This window comes from Leopardus geoffroyi, chromosome A1, assembly GCF_018350155.1.
Source record: "Leopardus geoffroyi isolate Oge1 chromosome A1, O.geoffroyi_Oge1_pat1.0, whole genome shotgun sequence".
In the NCBI taxonomy this organism is placed as follows: Eukaryota; Metazoa; Chordata; class Mammalia; order Carnivora; family Felidae; genus Leopardus; species Leopardus geoffroyi.
Window position 1 is genome coordinate 58,372,100 of NC_059326.1, and position 22,365 is coordinate 58,394,464.

Consider the following 22,365-nt stretch of genomic DNA (forward strand, 5'->3'; position numbering starts at 1 on the left):
AAGTGTCAATAAAGACAAAAATTAAACTCTCATTTGAAATTTGAGAATCACCACTTTATTTTCTCCCCAAAGCAATATTTTCTATTTGTTTCCTAAGCTTAATTTTCAAGGAGATTTCAGGCTTACAGAGTGGTAGTGGTTGTGGTGGCATTGATGATGGTGAGAGTGGTGGTGGTGGTGATGTGACTTTGATACATGCCATCAGATAAGGTAGATTTGCTGCCCCTAAAACACCTTCTCCTTTCACTCACTTGAGCTTGTTGAGTTGAAGATGCCATGGCCTTTTAAAAAATTGATAATGCAAATAACCTAATTGCCCCCTGATTTCTATTATATCAATAAATATAGAGTAAATAAAACATTAAAAAAAATACTTGTGAATGAGGTGTTCAAAAATATGCAAATGTGAACTGTATAGTGATTAGGTTTCCTCTAAAACTAGAATCTCTAAATTCATAAAGAATTGTACCACACACCTGCTTTATGACTATTGAGAAAGATACTTAACATCTATGGACTTAGATTTCACCATCTCTAAAAAGTGGATGATAATAATATCTGAAACTTTGGTTTAATAATATAATCAAGTCAAATGGGCCATAGAAGACGATTAACCCAGTTTCAAAACATATTAACTATTTAATAAACTTTGCTATTATTGATGAAAGTATTAATGTTGTTTTATTTTTATTATTATGAAAAAAATAATATGATCACATAAATATATGCAGAAAAGCATTTGCCAAAATCCGATGTGCATATATAATAAAACTAACAATAGGGCAGCTGCCACTTCCTCAATTTGTTAAAAACGTCTACCAAAAAGATTGTATAGCTAACGTATTTAATTTGAGAAACTGGAAGCTAGTCTATTGAATATAAGGAAAAACTCAAAGGTGTTCATGCACTACTCTTTTTTTTAATATCATACTAGATGTCCTAGTTAATGCTATGAGACAAGAAAAGGAATAAAACTTACACAGATTTAGAGAAAGAAATAAAACTGTCTTTGTCCACAGATGATAACTGTGTAGACAATCTCAAACAACAAAAATACCCTGGAACAAATATGTAATAAGAACAAGATTGCAGGATACAAAGTCTATGTGAATAAAGTTAATTAATTTCTTATATGTTATCAATAAATAAGTTGACATTGAAATTAAAAACACAACACCACTCATATTGCCACAAAAAAATTAAATCTGCACGTTGTTAGAGCTTCGAGTGGGGCCACTGGCTGGCTATGAACTCCCAAGTGTAAGTACTATGCTACATGAGGGGCCAGTCTTTTGCTAAAACCACAAGGGGCTCTGGCCCAATGAGTGGAGTTTGATCGCAATTCTTTCTATAAGTTAAATAAAAAAATAAAAAATAAAAATAAAGGAAAGAAGAAAAAATTAAAAATTTAAAACAATTTTAAAAATTAAAAAAATGAAATACTTAGGCAAAAATCTAACAAAATATGTATGAAATATATCTGTGGAAATCTACAAAGTTCTAAAGAAAAAATAAAAGAAACTCACAAAAATTTAAAAAATAAAGGCAAGCAAATTGCATACTTAGTCTTTTCATGGAATTTTATGTTCATGGAAAATAAAATGAAAACACCATAACCCCTTTTTAGTATTCTATTTTAGAAAGCAAGAAAACCATAATTCTAGGTGAGACATGTGAAATGTACCTTTTATTATCACTACAATTCCCAATTTAATGTGTTCATACATTTCCTTTTTATTACAGAAATTAGCATTAGGAAACCACTTTTCTTTAATTACTAAGTAATGCCTCAGGTAAAAAGAATTACATTTCCTGTGATAAGAGTTCAGTGGGGAAAAGAAAACATTTATGCTAATAACAGTTTAAGCCTTCAATTCATAGTGCTCTCACAGTCAGTAAAAATAGTTTTAAGCCTTCAGCAAAAAGATGAATCATCAACAAAATCAGCAACTAAATTTTAGAACTAGAATTCATTGCATTTATAGCAAAACCTGTATTTGAATATTCAACTGGTTTCTCTTTTTTCACAAATGTTTATACTCCCTTCTCTTTATTCTTTCCAAGGCTAAAAATCAAATCCATTGAACCAGCCAAACTGGTTTTAAAACTATTGTTTCTGATATTATTTATAGAGGAATAATTCAAAATCCCATGGCTATAACTGATTTTTGTGAGACACTGAGCTCTATAAAGGAGCACTATCTGAATATTGCTTCAGGCCAATCTTTAACAAGGTTTCTTTCCCAAGTGACCATCTATAGAATAGTAAAAGGAAGTACTAAAGGGAATTTTATTTAGACTTCATAACGTGACATCCAACACATAGTTATCACATACTAAAGCTTTTTTTAATTGAAGAATATATTATTAAATGTTTTGGCTGGGGTGAGTAGTTAGTTGATCAACAGGCTATTCACATGTTATTTTCTGTAAACTAAGATTTTTCAAACTATGACTATGAACTGCTAGAGAATGTTTAGGCCAGAGTCCATGGGAGAAGGGGCCGGATAGAAACAAACAAAAAATCTTTAGTTTCTCCAGGTAATAGTTTTCTTTTTTACTGAAGTATTCTACTAGTAATCATTGCTTTGTAATTTTTTACTTGCAGAAAGAACAGGTCCCACTTTACCCATAACTATATTTTTGATTGATTATGTTTCCAAGCACAATGCTGAATGGTGGAGTTGTGTAGACCAATAAACACTAATAAAAAAATCCCCTGCACTGTAAGAACGAAAGTGAGGCATAGACACAAATACACGGTAAAATGGGAGCTAATGGAAGCAATATGTCATATTGTTTAAGACGTTTGAATATTTCACCAAACTGCCTGAATTGGAATCCTTACTGCCACTTAATAGTTATATGTTTTTGGGGTGCCTGGGTGGCTCAATAGGTTGAGCATCCGACTTCGGCTCAGGTCATGATCTCGTGGTCTGTAAGTTCGAGCCCCATGTAGGGCTCTGTGCTGACAGCTCAGAGCCTGGAGGCTGCTTCGGATTCTGTGTCTCCCTCTCTCTCTGCCCCTCCCCCACTCATGCTCTGTCTCTCTCTCTCTCTCTCTGTCAAAAAGAAATAAACATTAAAAAAAAAGAATTATAAAAAATAGTTGTATGTCTTTGGGCAGGGTATAAACTTGCTAGGCCTCAGTTCCTCATTGCAGTAATGGGAATGACTATTACTCATTCATAGAGACATTGTGAATTAATGAAATAACACTGTAATGTAATTTCTAAGAATAGTCTCTGGAACAGTGTAAGTGTTTATTTTTTATGATGCTTTGATCTGAATATAACTGGAAACATATTAATGGCAAAAGAGAAAATACAGAGGTAAGATGAGCTTTAGGGTTAACTGAAATAATGATTCAATGATGAAGTAAAACATGTATTCTTTCTCTCTTTTCTTGCCCAAAGTGATACAGTTTTACTCACTGCAGAACTGGCAAAGGCAAGAAGGATAGGGAGCCAAAATTACCTGGAACTTAGAATTGCATTGCTGATACACAATGGGAGTAGAAAGTATATGACAATAATAATAATAATGGTAATAGGCATTCAACCACAATGTCATTTAGGAGATAGATATAGAACACTAAAAATACGTCAAGAAGGAGAAAGTATTGCATTGGCGTTGCAAAATAAATTGGGAAAGTGTTCTCAAAATATGAACTGAGATTAGAATAAAGGTCTGGGAGCTTCAAAATGGTAGAATAAGGGAAAGATATTATAGTCATGAATGTTACAATATACAAAATCATGTAGACATTTAAAGCAAGTATATCATGGATATTTTAAAGGAATAAAAGTTACCCAAAGGTATAATTAATTATTTCCTTCCTCACCACATCCTAAGTAACAATTAGAATCAAATTGCCTTTCCATTACATATTCTTGAAACTCCAAGATTGCACAATGGCAAATTATTCTTTATTCTCTTCATTTTTTACCATGTAGCCCAACTCTTCTGTTTATGTAAATAGGTCATAATCACATTTTTAGGGTAATTTTAGCTGGTTAATGAAAGTCTATCTTATGGACAAAGTAAAGATAAGTTGTGATTTCTCCCTCTCTTCTGTATCCTTAGTGCTGTAATTTTTCTTACATGTTCAATTCTACAAAGTCAAAAAAGGAAGGAAAATTTGTAAATCACCGTAGTATTGGTGAGGCCAAAATATTGGACCATTTTTTTTATTAAACCAAAATGTTTTAATGGATTTATTTTAATCAATATTAACCTAATTTTGGTCATATTTCAGTGCAGATTTATTGATTTTCCTCAACTAATATCTATAGTAAAATACTGTATCATAACTTTGTAACCAAATGATTAGGTTTTTAATTTTTGGTTTACAATTTATAAGTTGAATAGCACTGACTAAATGATTTAATCTTCCTGGGTCATTTCCTAAAATATCAGTGTATATAATAAAACTTCCTAACTACCTTGCAGGATTAAAATGTGGATAAAATGAACTTAAAAATATTAAAGTAATATTATCATATCAATAAAATAATAGTTATGATTCAAAGCAATCCAATTAATATAATGCCAAGCATTTAAGGTAAATATGAATGCATATCTCTTTTCTAGGTGGAAAGTAAGTAACTCAGAAATTTTCAAGAAAGTGATTAGAAGAAATTGCTGATCTGCTGCCGTAGATGGATACAGATGTCTGTTCCCAGAAGAAGCAGACCCATCTGTGTACACTGCAGCTTCATTGCTCTGGGACAGCTTCCTGCTGAATGCAACAAAGCTAAATCTAGAGCAAATTGAGTAAGTATGTCTTCATCTTCAAGTATGTTAGTCATTTATTTTGCTGTCAGGAAATGTTTTTATTTGTTGTTGTTGAGTTTCGCATCTCTAGTAATTTTATTGCACATTTAGGCAAGAAATCATTAGCCACTCTTCTATATGGTTGAGTGCTTTGACAAGCAAACCGAAACTTGGAAATCATGTCATATTCTCTGAGTTATGAACTCTGAACAACCCTGAACCAAAGTTATTCAAATGAGGATTCATTCATGCACAAAATTTATTAAGTATAATGGTTTACACTTGAACCTATAAACGTGAGAGTCATAGTCCTTTATAATTCTTATTTTATAAATAACCAATATGGTAATGGAATCTCAAAGTATTTAAAAGAAGATTTGTGTGGAACTCATTTTACATTGTGCAGGTTAGAACTAGTAAAAATTTTTAAAAGGTTAAATCTGTATTAATAGAACTGTGAATCCATCTTTTTTCTTTTTCTCTCCATGGTTCTGCCCTGGGATGCACCACACTTTATCTCCTTGTTGATATTGACTCTTGAATCTGCCTCTTACCTGAAGGCCTTTCCAAGTATATGCTGGCAAAAAAAAAAAAAAAAAAAAAAAATCAAACATTTAAGGTTGGGAGGAATATCAAACAGTTTTCTTAAATCTCCCTGTGCTTTAAGTGGCACTGCTACTCACTGTCCTGCCTAAAAACAAGGCCCTCACACACACATGATGATCATGATTGATATCTTCAGGCTTCAACCACTGGTCTCCTCTGTAATCAAGTTATTATAGCTTCCATGAGCTTTTGTAATACCCTATTCTCCTCTGGCTTACAAAAATGTACTCTTGTTATATTTCTTATACCTATTCTTATATACTTTTTGCACTTAGATGATAAGATGGCTACTTTTCAGTGGCAATTGATTAGGCTAAGGGACAAAGAGCTGGTAAAACATTATTCCTGGGTATGTCTGTGAGAGAGATTAGTATTTGAATCAGTAGACTAAAGAGATCCATCTTTATCAAAGTGGAAGTTGAGTTGGGGACATCACCCATCCACTGAAGACGGGAATGGAACAAAAAGGTGGAAGAAGGGCAAGTTTTCTTTTTCTCTTGAGCTGGGATATCCATCTTTACCAGGCCTCTGACATCAGAACTTCTGGCTCTCATGCCTTTGGATCCCTTTGTATTTTGGATTTACATTAGTCCCGCCCCCCAACTGCACAAAATTCTCAGGTCTTTGGGCGTGGACTAAATTATACTATCAGCTCTTTCTGTTCTCTAGCTTACAAATGGCAGGTAGTGGAACTTCTTAGTCTCCATAATTACAAGAGTCAATTGCATTAAAAATCTCCTCACATATCTATATCTATCCTATTGGTTCTGTTTCTCCACAGAACCCTGACTAATAGAGATGGTATTATTCTCAGGTCCCATATCCTTTGCATAGTTCCTCTAGTTTCAAATACTTCATGTATATAACTTCATGACAGAACAGATTGTATGCTAAAACCACTTTCCTGAACTTCATAATTTTAGTTCACATGGATTCCTCATTTGAGTAGAGTGCCCTTTAGAGTTCCATGGCAGAGAACATAATACACTCTAGCTGGTTTGAGTAGAGTGAGCTTCCTTAATTGTTATGAAGACACAAGACTGCTTCATCACTCAACATCCATTAGTTGATAAACATTTTGGATTTTACTTTTAAGTATTTTTCATATATTTTTGCTCATATAAGTCATCATAATTTTGATCTATAAAGCTTATTCTCAGCCTGTTAAAATACTTGTCAGATTGAGCAGAAGTTTTACCTATCTGTAAAACATCTGTCGTATTTCAAAATTTATACATGACTGTTACTTTCCTGTGGAAAACACATGTACAAAAAAATGGGGAGGCAGGACTGTCTTTTATATCCATGATTAAATTCAGGTTCTAACTTTGGCACATTTATTAGTTTATTTTAATTTGCAAGGAACACAACATACAAGAATTACTCCAATTAGTTGAGGTTCATTGTAAGAATTGGAAAGTAATGTATTCAGTAGCGAAACAACTACCTTCAAGACAAAAATTATCATGATTTCAGACTTGTATGCAAAGTTGCTTATTTATCATAATTTATTTTAAAAAATGAAATAACTTTTTATTTATAGCTGCCCTGATCCCCACTTCTTCTTTCTCATAATAAATTAATAAATGGCACTACCACCTATAAAATTAATCAAGTTAGAATCATGGGGATTATTCCTGGCCATCTTCCTCTCTGAACCCCTCCTATCACCTATGGCATGTTCCAGTAAGTTCTGCCTGAAACATAATCTCAATTCCATGAGTAATCACTGTGCAGCCTAGCTTTCATGGACATACAGTGGACAAAAGACAGAATACACAACTGGAAGCAGGAACAAATTCTGAAGGGCTTCAAATTATTGACCTTTTGGGTAAGACCTTTAAGTGTGTGTATATAAACTGATAAAATATATTTACAGACATTTAAAATTAGCAGAAAATCAGACACTAAGAAAATCAGACTTGAAAAAGATCCCAGAATTAATAAGAATTAAAGTATCATCTTTGGAATTGAAAATTCTGCGTATGATTTCAGTAAAAAATTAAACATAGCTGAAGAATTCAGTAAGAAAATAGGTCAAACTATCCAAAATATATGAAGCATAGTGCCATAGAGAGGTGAAACATATAAATGATTTTCCTAAGTACCCATCTTTGCCTCTCTGCTCATCTTTTAAAGCCTGTCAGTCCCTTAGCTGTATATGTGATACTTACCTGACACATTCTGCTTTATAATTCTGTTCAGAATGACATAGTTGGACTGGTAGTTTCTAATGATAGTAATATTGGCAATGGAAAAAGTAGGAAGATAAATTATTCAGAGGCATTCTAGCCTTCCATAACATGTTCACTAACACCAAAAAGCAATCACTTGTGCTGCCTACATGAAGACCAAGTGAAAATAGTCATCTTGAACTGTGTTTCACTCAAATATACATACTTTCTAAATTATACTATAAAATTCCAGACTTCTTCAGGTTTACTTTTTTGACTGAAAATGCAAACTATATTTTGAAAGCTATGGTTTACTTCAGTATTAAACATTTTATTTTATTTTATTTTATTAATGTTTATTTTTGAGAGAGACAGAGACAGAATGTGAGTGGGGGAAGAGCAGAGAGACAGGGAGACACAGAATCCACAGCAGGCTCTAGGCTCTGAGCTGTCAGCACAGAGCCCGAAGCAGTGCTCAAACCCACAAACCATGAGATCATGACCTGAGCCAAAGTCCGATGCTTAACCAGATGAGCCACCCAGATGCCCCAGTAGTAAACATTTTAAATATCTCAGAATAAAAATGATACACTCTAAGTTCAAATTCCAAATATTATTTGTTGGCATTTTTTAAAATTTGGTGATAATTTTATAATATACTCATGTTAGCTTAGTATCTAGTTTCCTTAAAAGTTTGAAACTATGTACTACGGTCAGATTTATTAGGATGGCATACATTTAGTTAACCATTTATTAAAAAGAGAGAATTAAGTTAATTTTAGATAGATAGATAGATAGATAGATAGATATAGATATTCTTTTCTTCATCAGATCCTCAAAATAGTAGAGCTTAAATTTATTTAGAAGTACTTTTTCTTTCTAAATTTTAGCATATCATGTATCCTTATATCAACTAAATATCAAAGGATTATTAGAAAAAAAGTTATGTTTCTTATAACTTTGGCAAGAAATGATTTCACATTTTTGGGTAATTCTGTTTCAGGGAAACACATGTAAAAGCAAAATTAAGGAGCAGGAAGGATTTTGTTAGTTTCTGACTTTCTTAGACCTGCCAAAATATGTTAGTTTTGCCCAATAGCTGCCAATTCAATTCCTGAAATAGGTGGCCTTTAGATTTTTCATTATCTGCAATATGTAAAGTTCAAAGATATTGTTATTTTTGTTCTAGATAAAATTTATAAGCTATTGTCAATTGGATATTCTTGATGCTCCTTCTTACTTTGTATCACTGTGTGGCATGGCTTTTGGTGTGCTTTCCTGATTAGCACTCTGTGCATTTGCATAGCTTGGAAAATTGCCTTCAACCTATGTCCACTTGGTTATGTCTTTGACATGAGAGTTTAGTCAGTTCCATTCCAAGGAAACTTACTTTGCCAACTTTTTTCTTTTCTTCCACTCATACAGACAGCTGACTGTGCCATAGCTGGAATTGTTTCCTGGAACCACGTCAGCACAACCCCACTTGCTTAGTATTCCTAAAACTTAAACACATTTCCATGTCCAACATGCCTACTATATCTCTTTGAATAGTTTTCTAACTATAAAGTGAAAGTTTGGTTTGCCACAAAATCTTTGGACACAAAATATAGTTCTAGGCTACTGATACTTCCTTGGATCCAACTCTATAAAAAAATTCTGTATCTTTAGTCTTGGACCTTACCAGTAGCTATATGTGATATCTGCACTGGGCTTTATGTATGTTTTCAATAAATAACAAACAGACACAATATTGGCAAAAATGTCTAAAGTAAGAGGAAATAAGGATGCTATAATGGATTTATTATGTAAGACTAGATAACCTACCACCTGATTATGTTCTCTTGGAGTGTCTAAATAATCTTTTCATTTAAGATAGTAAGGAATCTGCTAAGGGAGATAGCAACATCTCTGAGAATCTTGATGATGGCTGTTGTCTGCATGGTGTGATTCTTAGTAGGAGGATAATATCGTATAAAAACTAATAATCAGCATATATGGTGGGATTTTGAAAAGGCAGACCAGCCGGCAACACTTGATCTTTCGAGGCAAGCTGGACAAAATTAATATAGTGGGTAGTGTGACCTGAGTGTCTACCATGATAAATTGATCTTTAGGATACTGTGATAATAACTAAATAGATTTTTGATTTCCTAGAAGGGAGATAGGCAGCCAACTATGGTATATTTTGATTTGTATGATGCAAAGCTCAAGAGCTAGTGAGCAGCTTTGGTAATGGAAAAGAGTGGTCCTTCCTCCACTTTTCAAATCTAATGTAGTTCAAAAATCTAAATAATGTCACAAATCCATAGCCTGTTGTTTAAACTCGTGGCCAGGTATGTGACCAGAAGACATGAGTAGACACTTTTTCAAAGAAGACATCCAAATGGCAAACAGACACATGAAAGATACTAAAAATCACTCATCATCAGGGAAATACAAATCAAAACCACAGTAAGATACCACCTCACACTTGTCAGAATGGCCAAAATTGACAACTCAGGAAACAACAGATGTTGTAGAAGATGCAGAGAAAGGGGGACCTTTTTGTACTGTTGGCAGGAAAGGAAACTGGGGCAGCCACTCTGGAAAACAGTATGAAGTTTCCTCAAAAAGTTAAAAATAGAACTAACCTACGACCCAACAACTGCCCTACTAGGAATTTATCCAAAGGATAAAAAAATGCTGATTCAAAAGGGCACATGCATCCAGTGTTTATACCAGCACTATCAATAACAACCAAAGTATGGAAAGAGCCCAAATATCTGATGGAAGAATGGATAGAGAAGATGTGGTGTATATATAGACAATGGAGTACTACTTGGCAATGAAAAAAATGAAATCTTGCCATTTGCCACAATGCAGATGAAACTAGAGAGTATCATGCTAAGCAAAATCAGTCAGAGAAAGACAGATATCATATGATTTCAGTCATATGTGGAGTTTGAGAAACTTAACAGATGAACATAGGGGAAGGGAAGGAAAAATAAGATAAAAATAGACCATAAGAGACTCTTAAATACAGAGAACAAACTGAGGATTGCTGGTGGGGCAGGGTGGGTTAAATGGGTGATGGGCATTAAGGAGGGCACTTGTGATGAGCACTGGGTGTCATATGTAAAAAAGGAATCACTGGGTTCTACTCCTGAAGCCAAAACTACACTGTATGTTAACTAACTTGAATTCACTTGGTAAGTGAGCAGTGAATTAGTGAATTGCCTCCTAATATTCATCAGTAGGGAGAATCAAAAGCAATGAATGGTTCCCTGGAATGAGTAGCAATTCACATTCATTGTCTCACCTCAAAGCTGTTAATTCCTTTATTCTCTATTACAGCTTAGTCTGCAGGGATTTAGATCAACTTAACTTTCCTCCAGATTTTTCATTAGTCCAATATATTGATCATGTCACTTAATTGGATCCAGTGAGTGGGGAGTGTCAAATATCATACAGTATGTAGATAAATGTGTGTCGAAGGGTGGCAGGTAACTCAGCAGAACTTACATGGCCCTTCACAATGACAAAATCTTTAAGATTCCAGTGGTCTGTGAGGTGCTAGGATATGCTCTTTATGATAAAGAACAAGGTTTTGCACCTCTCAGCTCCAAAGAGAAACAATGCTTCATGAAGAATTTTGGATTTTGGAGATAGCACCTACCACATTTGGGACTAGAACTAGAACTAATTGTTTGGGCAACTCTGAAGGTAGTTGTGAGTGGGATTCAAATGCTCTGCAGCAAATTCAGGCTGTAAGGAAAGCATAACTGTCACTTGATCCATATGGCCCAGTGTATTTGATGGTACTTAAGGTATGCATGGTGGGTAAGGTTGCTGTATAGAGTCATTGGAGAAACCTAACTGGAGAGTCACAGCATAAACTCCTAGTATTCTAGAGAAAGATAATACCTTTTGTAGCCAAGAATTTTTTTCTCTTTTATCAAAGAGTTTATCAACCTCCTGAAATGCTACTAGTTTTTAGTAATGACAATAAATGACTGAAACCCAAGTTGTATATACATTAATTCATAATGTTGTGCAGACCTAGTTGCAATTCATTATATGATGGAAGTGTGCTTTAGAGATCAGGCTCAAAAAAATCCTGAAGTCACAGTAAAATAGGTGGCTTGGACTCTCATGTCACTTTCTTCTGTTCCTCTTCTTCAACTCCTATCTCTGGCCTCAAAGAGAATTTCCTATGACCAACTGACAGAGTTAAAAAAGGCCTTGGTTGGTTAAGAGATGGGTTAGTGCAATATGTTGCCACTAGCCAGAAAGAACTTCTACCATTTTACAGCCCCTTTCCTGAGTATCACTCAAAAACAGTGGAAAAGAGAAATCCTTCCACTGGACAGAGCTAGGATGAACTTAGCCACATCAAATTAACATGGGGGAAAGACAACTTGAAGTACTGGTACATTCTGACTCTCATGCACTGTTGGCCAGTTTGATTAGGAGACAGTAGAGAAAAATACTGGGAGATATGATCAAAGAAGTCTGGGGGAAGAGTTAAATGAATGCACTTATAAGACCATTCTCATATGTAAAGTGTACATACCATTTTGTCTCACATTAATTCCCAACAGAGAACATTTATCCCCAAAGAATATCTCACAACCCATTGGATAGGAACAGGGGTGGCTTCACGGATGTGTAATCCATATAGTCACACATGTCTTCACATTCAGAAGGCTCCACATTTAGTTTAATACACTGCCATCACCTTCAAATGCAGAGGGATTTTTCAGAGGGGGTCCTAAGTTTTCATTTTGCACTGGGCCCCACAAATTATGTCAGCGATCTCAAACAGCGTGACTTGCCCCATGGATGACAACTTGCCTCTATTATATGCAACTCCAGTATTTATACTAAAGTTGTGATTTTGACAGTGATAGAGACTATTAATGGACTTCAAACCCCAGTACTTTGTCATCAATGCTGATCTTTTTACTTGAACTTTAGAATATCCAAGTAGATAGTAGTTAAAATGGCCAGATAATATATACAATGTCAATTTAAATGTGAATTCTAAATAAACAATTGGCTTTTTGTTTGTTTGATTTAGTATATGTGGAATATACTCATACAAAAAAAAATATGTGTTGTATGTGTGAAATTCAAATATAACGATGTATTTTACGTTTTTAGGTGCTAAAGCTGTCAACCCTACCAGCACTAGAAACACAAAATACTCAATTGAGCATGATTTTTTTTTTTTTTTTTTTTTGGTGCACTATCTATTCAACTAAATGGTGTTAGGTTGATTAAATCAACCAATTCCACCTTGGAAGTAAAAACAATATATTCTTATAGAAATCAATGCATATTCTAGAGAGAATTTTTCTTTCTTATCTGAAATGTTTCCATCTGTACGGTTATCAAGGTGTTACAGAATCCTTGGAACACCTTATGCCACAGATGCACTCAGGTTAATGCACTGATTATATTTCAACGTCAGTGAGACAACAGGCTCTTGACAATGGAATTCACTGGTCTTACTATGTTCCCCAGAACCAAGAAGCAGGTGGCCTGATAGAATGCTATAATATCTCACTGAAGACTCAACTAAGGATTCAGATAGAGAGATTTTTACTTTGGGATTTGAATGGTGTCTTGTAGGATGTGGCAAATGAATCTGATGGTAATCACATGACACTTTGTCAGTAGCAAGAATATATTATCTAAAAGCAATGGAGGAAGGTAGAAGTAAATCTTTTTACTATCACTTGTATGAGCCACCTATATGACGTTTACACTCTGTCCCCACAAATTTAGGCTCTTCTGAGTTAGAGACCTCAATTTCCAGGTCAGTGCCCCCACCGATGAACACAATAAGAATTCCACTGAACTGGAGGCTTAAACTACTATTTGGTCACTTTGGGTTTATTCTGCTGGCTGATATAATTAAGTCAGATTATCAAAAAGATAAAGGTTGCTTTTGCACCTTGGGGTTCTGGGATAATTATGTCCACAATCAAAATAATTCACTCAGTGGGCTTGTGGATGCCTCAGTTGGTTAAGCGCCAGACTCTGGATTTTGGCTCAGGTCATGATCTCACAGGTTGGTGAGCTGGAGCCCTGCGTTGGGCTCTGCACTGGCAGTGCAGTGCCTGCTTGGGTTTCTTTCTCTCTAACTCCATCTCTGCCCCTCCCTTGCTTGTGCTCTCTCTAAATAAATAAATAAACTTAAAAAAATCCAAACCAAAAAAAAAAAAAAAAAGAATTCATTCGGGAATTTCTTTTTGTTTGTGTACTCAAGTATTAAAAGAAACAACAAACAGTAAAATATTATTTTGGCAATTAATTTCAGTATCCAAGTCCTCTGATGTTATAGTGACAAAGTCCTGGGAGTATTATGCCAGCATACCTGAAAGTAAGGGGGTAGATTTTAGCAAATGAGATGGAATTAGAAGTTTCCAGCAGATACATTGTTACGTATTCTCTCCTATATGGGCTATTCCAAATGCATTTGTTTCCAATGATCTTTTAAGAGATATCCAGCATGGTCAAGCAATCAGCTTTGTTTGTTGGAAATCTATGGCCAAGTTTGCTGCCGAATTTCCCATTTTCTCTTACTTGAATTTCTCTGGGAACACACCCCTCAAAAAATTTTAATACACAAGCTTTGACCTAGATTCTGTTTTATTTATTTATTTTTTTTTATTTTTTTTTTTATAATATATGAAATTTATTGTCCAAATTGGTTTCCATAAAACACCCAGTGCTCATCCCAAAAGGTGCCCTCCTCAATACCCATCACCCACCCTCTCCTCCCTCCCACCCCCCATCAACCCTCAGTTTGTTCTCAGTTTTTAACAGTCTCTTATGCTTTGGCTCTCTCCCACTCTAACCTCTTTTTTTTTTTTTTTTTTTTTTTTTTTTTTTTTTTTTTCCTTTTTTCCTCCCCCTCCCCCATGGGTTCCTGTTACGTTTCTCAGGATCCACATAAGAGTGAAACCATATGGTATCTGTCTTTCTCTGTATGGCTTATTTCACTTAGCATCACACTCTCCAGTTCCATCCACGTTGCTACAAAAGGCCATATTTCATTTTTTCTCATTGCCACGTAGTATTCCATTGTGTATATAAACCACAATTTCTTTATCCATTCATCAGTTGATGGACATTTAGGCTCTTTCCATAATTTGGCTATTGTTGAGAGTGCTGCTATGAACATTGGGGTACAAGTGCCCCTATGCATCAGTACTCCTGTATCCCTTGGATAAATTCCCAGCAGTGCTATTGCTGGGTCATAGGGTAGGTCTATTTTTAATTTTCTGAGGAACCTCCACACTGTTTTCCAGAGCAGCTGCACCAATTTGCATTCCCACCAACGGTGCAAGAGGGTTCCCGTTTCTCCACATCCTCGCCAGCATCTAGAGTCTCCTGATTTGTTCATTTTGGCCACTCTGACTGGCGTGAGGTGATACCTGAGTGTGGTTTTGATTTGTATTTCCCTGATAAGGAGCGACGCTGAACATCTTTTCATGTGCCTGTTGGCCATCCGGATGTCTTCTTTAGAGAAGTGTCTATTCATGTTTTCTGCCCATTTCTTCACTGGGTTATTTGTTTTTCGGGTGTGGAGTTTGGTGAGCTCTTTATAGATTCTGGATACTAGCCCTTTGTCCGATATGTCATTTGCAAATATCTTTTCCCATTCCGTTGGTTGCCTTTTAGTTTTGTTGGTTGTTTCCTTTGCTGTGCAGAAGCTTTTTATCTTCATAAGGTCCCAGTAATTCACTTTTGCTTTTAATTCCCTTGCCTTTGGGGATGTGTCGAGTAAGAGATTGCTACGGCTGAGGTCAGAGAGGTCTTTTCCTGCTTTCTCCTCTAAGGTTTTGATGGTTTCCTGTCTCACATTCAGGTCCTTTATCCATTTTGAGTTTATTTTTGTGAATGGTGTGAGAAAGTGGTCTAGTTTCAACCTTCTGCATGTTGCTGTCCAGTTCTCCCAGCACCATTTGTTAAAGAGGCTGTCTTTTTTCCATTGGATGTTCTTTCCTGCTTTGTCAAAGATGAGTTGACCATACGTTTGTGGGTCTAGATCTGGGGTTTCTATTCTATTCCATTGGTCTATGTGTCTGTTTTTGTGCCAATACCATGCTGTCTTGATGATGACAGCTTTGTAGTAGAGGCTAAAGTCTGGGATTGTGATGCCTCCTGCTTTGGTCTTCTTCTTCAAAATTCCTTTGGCTATTCGGGGCCTTTTGTGGTTCCATATGAATTTTAGGATTGCTTGTTCTAGTTTCGAGAAGAATGCTGGTGCAATTTTGATTGGGATTGCATTGAATGTGTAGATAGCTTTGGGTAGTATTGACATTTTGACAATATTTATTTTTCCAATCCATGAGCAGGGAATGTCTTTCCATTTCTTTAAATCTTCTTCAATTTCCTTCGTAAGCTTTCTATAGTTTTCAGCATACAGATCCTTTACATCTTTGGTTAGATTTATTCCTAGGTATTTTATGCTTCTTGGTGCAATTGTGAATGGGATCAGTTTCTTTATTTGTCTTTCTGTTGCTTCATTGTTAGTGTATAAGAATGCAACTGATTTCTGTACATTGATTTTGTATCCTGCAACTTTGCTGAATTCATGTATCAATTCTAGCAGACTTTTGGTGGAGTCTATCGGATTTTCCATGTATAATATCATGTCATCTGCAAAGAGCGAAAGCTTGACTTCATCTTTGCCAATTTTGATGCCTTTGATTTCCTTTTGTTGTCTGATTGCTGATGCTAGAACTTCCAGCACTATGTTAAACAACAGCGGTGAGAGTGGGCATCCCTGTCGTGTTCCTGATCTCAGGAAAAAGCTCTCAGTTTTTCCCCGTTGAGGATGATGTTAGCTGTGGGCTTTTCATAAATGGCTCTTATGATCTTTAAGTATGTTCCTTCTATCCCGACTTTCTCAAGGGTTTTTATTAAGAAAGGGTGCTGGATTTTGTCAAAGGCCTTTTCTGCATCGATTGACAGGATCATATGGTTCTTCTCTTTTTTTTTGTTAATGTGATGTATCACGTTGATTGATTTGCGAATGTTGAACCAGCCCTGCATCCCAGGAATGAATCCCACTTGATCATGGTGAATAATTCTTTTTATATGCCGTTGAATTCGATTTGCTAGTATCTTATTGAGAATTTTTGCATCCGTATTCATCAGGGATATTGGCCGGTAGTTCTCTTTTTTTACTGGGTCTCTATCTGGTTTAGGAATCAAAGTAATACTGGCTTCATAGAATGAGTCTGGAAGTTTTCCTTCCCTTTCTATTTCTTGGAATAGCTTGAGAAGGATAGGTATTATCTCTGCTTTAAACGTCTGGTAGAACTCCCCTGGGAAGCCATCTGGTCCTGGACTCTTATTTGTTGGGAGATTTTTAATAACCGATTCAATTTCTTCGCTGGTTATGGGTCTGTTCAAGCTTTCTATTTCCTCCTGGTTGAGTTTTGGAAGAGTGTGGGTGTTCAGGAATTTGTCCATTTCTTCCAGGTTGTCCAATTTGTTGGCATATAATTTTTCATAGTATTCCCTGATAATTGTTTGTATCTCTGAGGGATTGGTTGTAATAATTCCATTTTCATTCATGATTTTATCTATTTGGGTCATCTCCCTTTTCTTTTTGAGAAGCCTGGCTAGAGGTTTGTCAATTTTGTTTATTTTTTCAAAAAACCAACTCTTGGTTTCGTTGATCTGCTCTACAGTTTTTTTAGACTCTATATTGTTTATTTCTGCTCTGATCTTTATTATTTCTCTTCTTCTGCTGGGTTTAGGCTGCCTTTGCTGTTCTGCTTCCATTTCCTTTAGGTGTGCTGTTAGATTTTGTATTTGGGATTTTTCTTGTTTCTTGAGATAGGCCTGGATTGCAATGTATTTTCCTCTCAGGACTGCCTTCGCTGCGTCCCAAAGCGTTTGGATTGTTGTATCTTCATTTTCGTTTGTTTGCATATATTTTTTTATTTCTTCTCTAATTGCCTGGTTGACCCACTCATTCGTTAATAAGGTGTTCTTTAACCTCCATGTTTTTGGAGGTTTTCCAGACTTTTTTCTGTGGTTGATTTCAAGCTTCATAGCATTGTGGTCTGAAAGTATGCATGGTATAATTTCAATTCTGGTAAACTTATGGAGGGCGGTTTTGTGACCCAGTATATGATCTATCTTGGAGAATGTTCCATGAGCACTCGAGAAGAAAGTATATTCTGTTGCTTTGGGATGCAGAGTTCTAAATATATCTGTCAAGTCCATCTGATCCAATGTCTCATTCAGGGCCCTTGTTTCTTTATTGACCGTGTGTCTAGATGATCTATCCATTTCTGTAAGTGGGGTGTTAAAGTCCCCTGCAATTACCACATTCTTATCAATAAGGTTGCTTATGTTTATGAGTAGTTGTTTTATATATTTGGGGGCTCCGGTATTCGGCGCATAGACATTTATAATTGTTAGCTCTTCCTGATGGATAGACCCTGTAACTATTATATAATGTCCTTCTTCATCTCTTGTTACAGCCTTTAATTTAAAGTCTAGATTGTCTGATATAAGTATGGCTACTCCAGCTTTCTTTTGGCTTCCAGTAGCATGACAAATAGTTCTCCATCCCCTCACTCTCAATCTAAAGGTGTCCTCAGATCTAAAATGAGTCTCTTGTAGACAGCAAATAGATGGGTCTTGTTTTTTTATCCATTCTGATACCCTATGTCTTTTGGTTGGCGCATTTAATCCATTTACATTCAGTGTTATTATAGAAAGATATGGGTTTAGAGTCATTGTGATGTCTGTATGTTTTATGCTTGTAGTGATGTCTCTGGTATTTTGTCTCACAGGGTCCCCCTTAGGATCTCTTGTAGGGCTGGTTTAGTGGTGACAAATTCCTTCAGTTTTTGTTTGTTTGGGAAGACCTTTATCTCTCCTTCTATTCTAAATGACAGACTTGCTGGATAAAGGATTCTCGGCTGCATATTTTTTCTGTCTAGCACACTGAAAATCTCGTGCCAATTCTTTCTGGCCTGCCAAGTTTCAAAAGAGAGATCCGTCACGAGTCTTATAGGTCTCCCTTTATATGTGAGGGCACGTTTACCCCTTGCTGCTTTCAGAATTTTCTCTTTATCCTTGTATTTTGCCAGTTTCACTATGATATGTCGTGCAGAAGATCGATTCAGGTTCCGTCTGAAGGGAGTTCTCTGTGCCTCTTGGATTTCAATGCCTTTTTCCTTCCCCAGTTCAGGGAAGTTCTCAGCTATTATTTCTTCAAGTACCCCTTCAGCACCTTTCCCTCTCTCTTCCTCCTCTGGGATACCAATTATGAGTATATTATTTCTTTTTAGTGTATCACTTAGTTCTCTAATTTTCCCCTCATACTCCTGGATTTTTTTATCTCTCTTTCTCTCAGCTTCCTCTTTTTCCATAACTTTATCTTCTAGTTCACCTATTCTCTCCTCTGCCTCTTCAATCCGAGCTGTGGTGGTCTCCATTTTGTTTTGCATTTCATTTAAAGCGTTTTTCAGCTCCTCATGACTGTTCCTTAGTCCCTTGATCTCTGTAGCAAGGGATTCTCTGCTGTCCTGTATACTGTTTTCAAGCCCGGCGATTAATTTTATGACTATTATTCTAAATTCACTTTCTGTTATATTATTTAAATCCTTTTTGATCAGCTCATTAGCTGTTGTTATTTCCTGGAGATTCTTCTGAGGGGAATTCTTCCGCTTGGTCATTTTGGATAGTCCCTGGCGTGGTGAGGACCTGCAGGGCACTTCCCCTGTGCTGTGGTGTATAACTGGAGTTGGTGGGCGGAGTCGCAGTCAGACCTGATGTCTGCCCGCAGCCCACCGCTGGGGCCACAGTCAAACTGGTGTGTGCCTTCTCTTCCCCTCTCCTAGGGGCGGGATTCACTGTGGGGTGGCGTGGCCCGTCTGGGCTACTTGCACACTGCCAGGCTTGTGATGCTGGGGATCTGGCGTATTAGCTGGGGTGGGTAGGCAAGGTGCACAGGGGCTGGAGGGGCAGGCTTAGCTCGCTTCTCCTTAGGTGATCCACTTCAGGAGGGGCCCTGTGGCAGCGGGAGGGAGTCAGATCCGCTGCCGGAGGTTTGGCTCCGCAGAAGCACAGAGTTGGGTGTTTGCGCAGAGCGAGCAAGTTCCCTGGCAGGAACTGGTTCTCTTTGGGATTTTGGCTGGGGGATGGGCGGGGGAGATGGCGCTGGCGAGCGCCTTTGTTCCCCACCAAACTGAGCTCTGTCGTCCGGGGGCTCAGCAGCTCTCCCTCCCTTTGTCCTCCAGCCTTCCCGCTTTCTGAGCAGAGCTGTTAACTTATGACCTCCCAGACGCTAAGTCGCGCTTGCTGTCCGAACACAGTCCGTCAGGCCCCTCCGCTTTTGCAGGCCAGACTCCGGGGCTCTGCTTGGCCGGCGAGCCGCCCCTCCGCCCCGGCTCCCTCCCGCCAGTCCGTGGAGCATGCACCGCCTCGCCGCCCTTCCTACCCTCTTCCGTGGGCCTCTCGTCTGCGCTTTGCTCCGGCGACTCCGTTCTGTTAATCCTCTGGCGGTTTTCTGGGTTATTTAGGCAGGTGTAGGTGGAATCTAATTGATCAGCAGGACGCGCGGTGAGCCCAGCGTCCTCCTACGCCGCCATCTTCCTGGAATCCCTAGATTCTGTTTTAAAAAGAAAACTATGTAAAGGGGCTGCTTTTACTTTTTGCTGAATTATGACTTTTTAAAAATTATTATATCATTGATATTATTTTTTAACCCTCATTTCACTGTAAATGGTCCCCACACAGAGTCCAGTTACTTATACATAGCAATTAATATACTAGTGGTAGAATTTTAATACAATGCTGCTTCAGGGGCCAAGTGTACTATTTCTTCTACAACTCTTTCATATAATCATTATTATGCTTTATTGTTAGTAAAGCATAAAACTATTAGAATTAACCATTAGAAAATACACTTTCCCTACCCATCACTGTGTCCAGGCAATTTTAAAAAAAAGAGTTAAGCCCCATCTTGATCCAGAGAAATAGTTTTAAGTTTGGCACCCAAAGGAGATAACATCTGTATAAAAAGATTTGCTAGATCCTTCTAACCTGTATCAGCTGACTTTGGAGAGCAATAGTGGAACAGGATTCTAAAAGGATTATACAAAGATGGACAATGTAAAGCTGTATAATTTTGAATCTATTAAATTATGCATTTAGAATATAATGTATTAACATGAGTTATTGGATCAAACAGTTGGATTCATTAATTATTTAAAATCTCGATGCAATACTGACCTTTGGTTAATAAGGTTGAGGAGTTATATACCACAACAAATGAGTCTGAAGGGTTAAGGGAAACAATGTGTTGAAATGATTTTATTATATGCAACCTTCTCGGACACTATAGTTATCCTCTGGATAGTGTAGATAAAACCAAATTTCAAAGAAAGAAAAGAAAAGAAGAGAAGAGCAGAGAAAAGAAGAGCAGAGAAAAGAAAAGAAAACAGGAGAGAAGAAAAGAAAAAAAGAGAAGAAAAGAAAAGAAAAAAGGAAAGGGGGGAGGGGAGGAGGAAGGAAGGGTGTAAGTACAATTATGTGAAATAAGTATTCTACAGTTTCTTTATATCTGTGTTGTTATGTTCCATCTGATGTGCATCCCTTACATCTTAGGATCTATGAGTACATTATATTGCATAATTTACACTGATTATTATTTCTCTACTTCCTCTATCTATCCCCCCAAGTTCTCTCTTGCCTGGCATGAAGAGTTCTGGAACTAGCAAATGTTATATTTTATGTTTTACTGGTGGCTTTATGGTTTTAATTGGCATCATCCCATGGTGATTTAATAACTTGTTAGAACTGTGTATACCCTCTATTGAATATGGTTTTCTTAATTTGAGCAAAGGAAGAAAGTAAAAAGCTAAATGGCAAAGGCACAACTGTGCCTTTTGCTTTTGCATCTTTGCATATTCTTTACCTTTCTCTGTAAAGAAAGGCCCAGGAGGCCGATCTCTGCAGACTGGCTTCCTGATGTTCCCGAGGGCTGACTTCTGGTTATTTGGGTAATAGTGGACCACCAGAGGGATTAGAGGAAAGAAGGAGGGGACAGCTCTTATCCATCCTCCTCGCTATAGGCAATACTCTCTGGTTGTGGCTATATCCACTTACCTCTATAGCATTCCTTGGGTAGCCCTTTTTCTCTGGCTCTGTCTCTTTCACTGGGCTTCAGCGGCATTATTTTCTCCTGTGTTTTTTTCTGATGTAAGGTCAGTAATAACATATTAGTATCTACCTCAACACCCTTTGTTATTTCCCATAACCCTCCCTTTACTCCTGTAAACATTTTCTTTACTAAAGACTTGTGAAAAATCTGAGTAGAATCTGTTTCCTGTTGGGACCTTGACCGATACTGTACCTACCATTTTCAATAAGGTGTTTTGGGAATTGAATAGAAGGATAAGAGGCTGACAAGAATACAGAGATTACATGTTCTACACTTTGTAACCTTAACCCTGACCATGGGAAAGGTTTCTCATACTTTGAGCTCTTCAAAAGAATCTATATAAATCCAAGGCTTCTCCTTATAATTCTTGTTTTCTTTGAACTTGCTGAAGTTTAAATCCCTGCAGCCATGCCAAGCAGGGGGCTCCAAATGGACCTCTGCTGTTTTAATAAAAGGAACAAAAAAAAGGAGACAAAAATAATGAAGTAAAAGGCCCTGAAAAGTAATTCATTGTGAGATTCTGGGGTGTTGGCAGAGAAAGAAAATCAGTAATAAAAAAAAAGTAGATACTGAAAAGCTTAGACTTTATTTAAAAAATACAATCTTTTTAGATGTTATTTTATT

The 22,365-nt window shown here is 36.8% G+C and overlaps 1 non-coding gene across 1 annotated transcript; it reads left to right on the forward strand.

The window, feature by feature from the left end:
• Positions 1–1,204: 1,204 nt before the first annotated feature.
• LOC123582034 lies at positions 1,205–1,356 on the forward strand. Its single transcript, XR_006704157.1, has one exon. It is a non-coding gene; the product is annotated as a small nucleolar RNA SNORA62/SNORA6 family (small nucleolar RNA).
• The last annotated feature ends 21,009 nt before the right edge of the window (positions 1,357–22,365 follow it).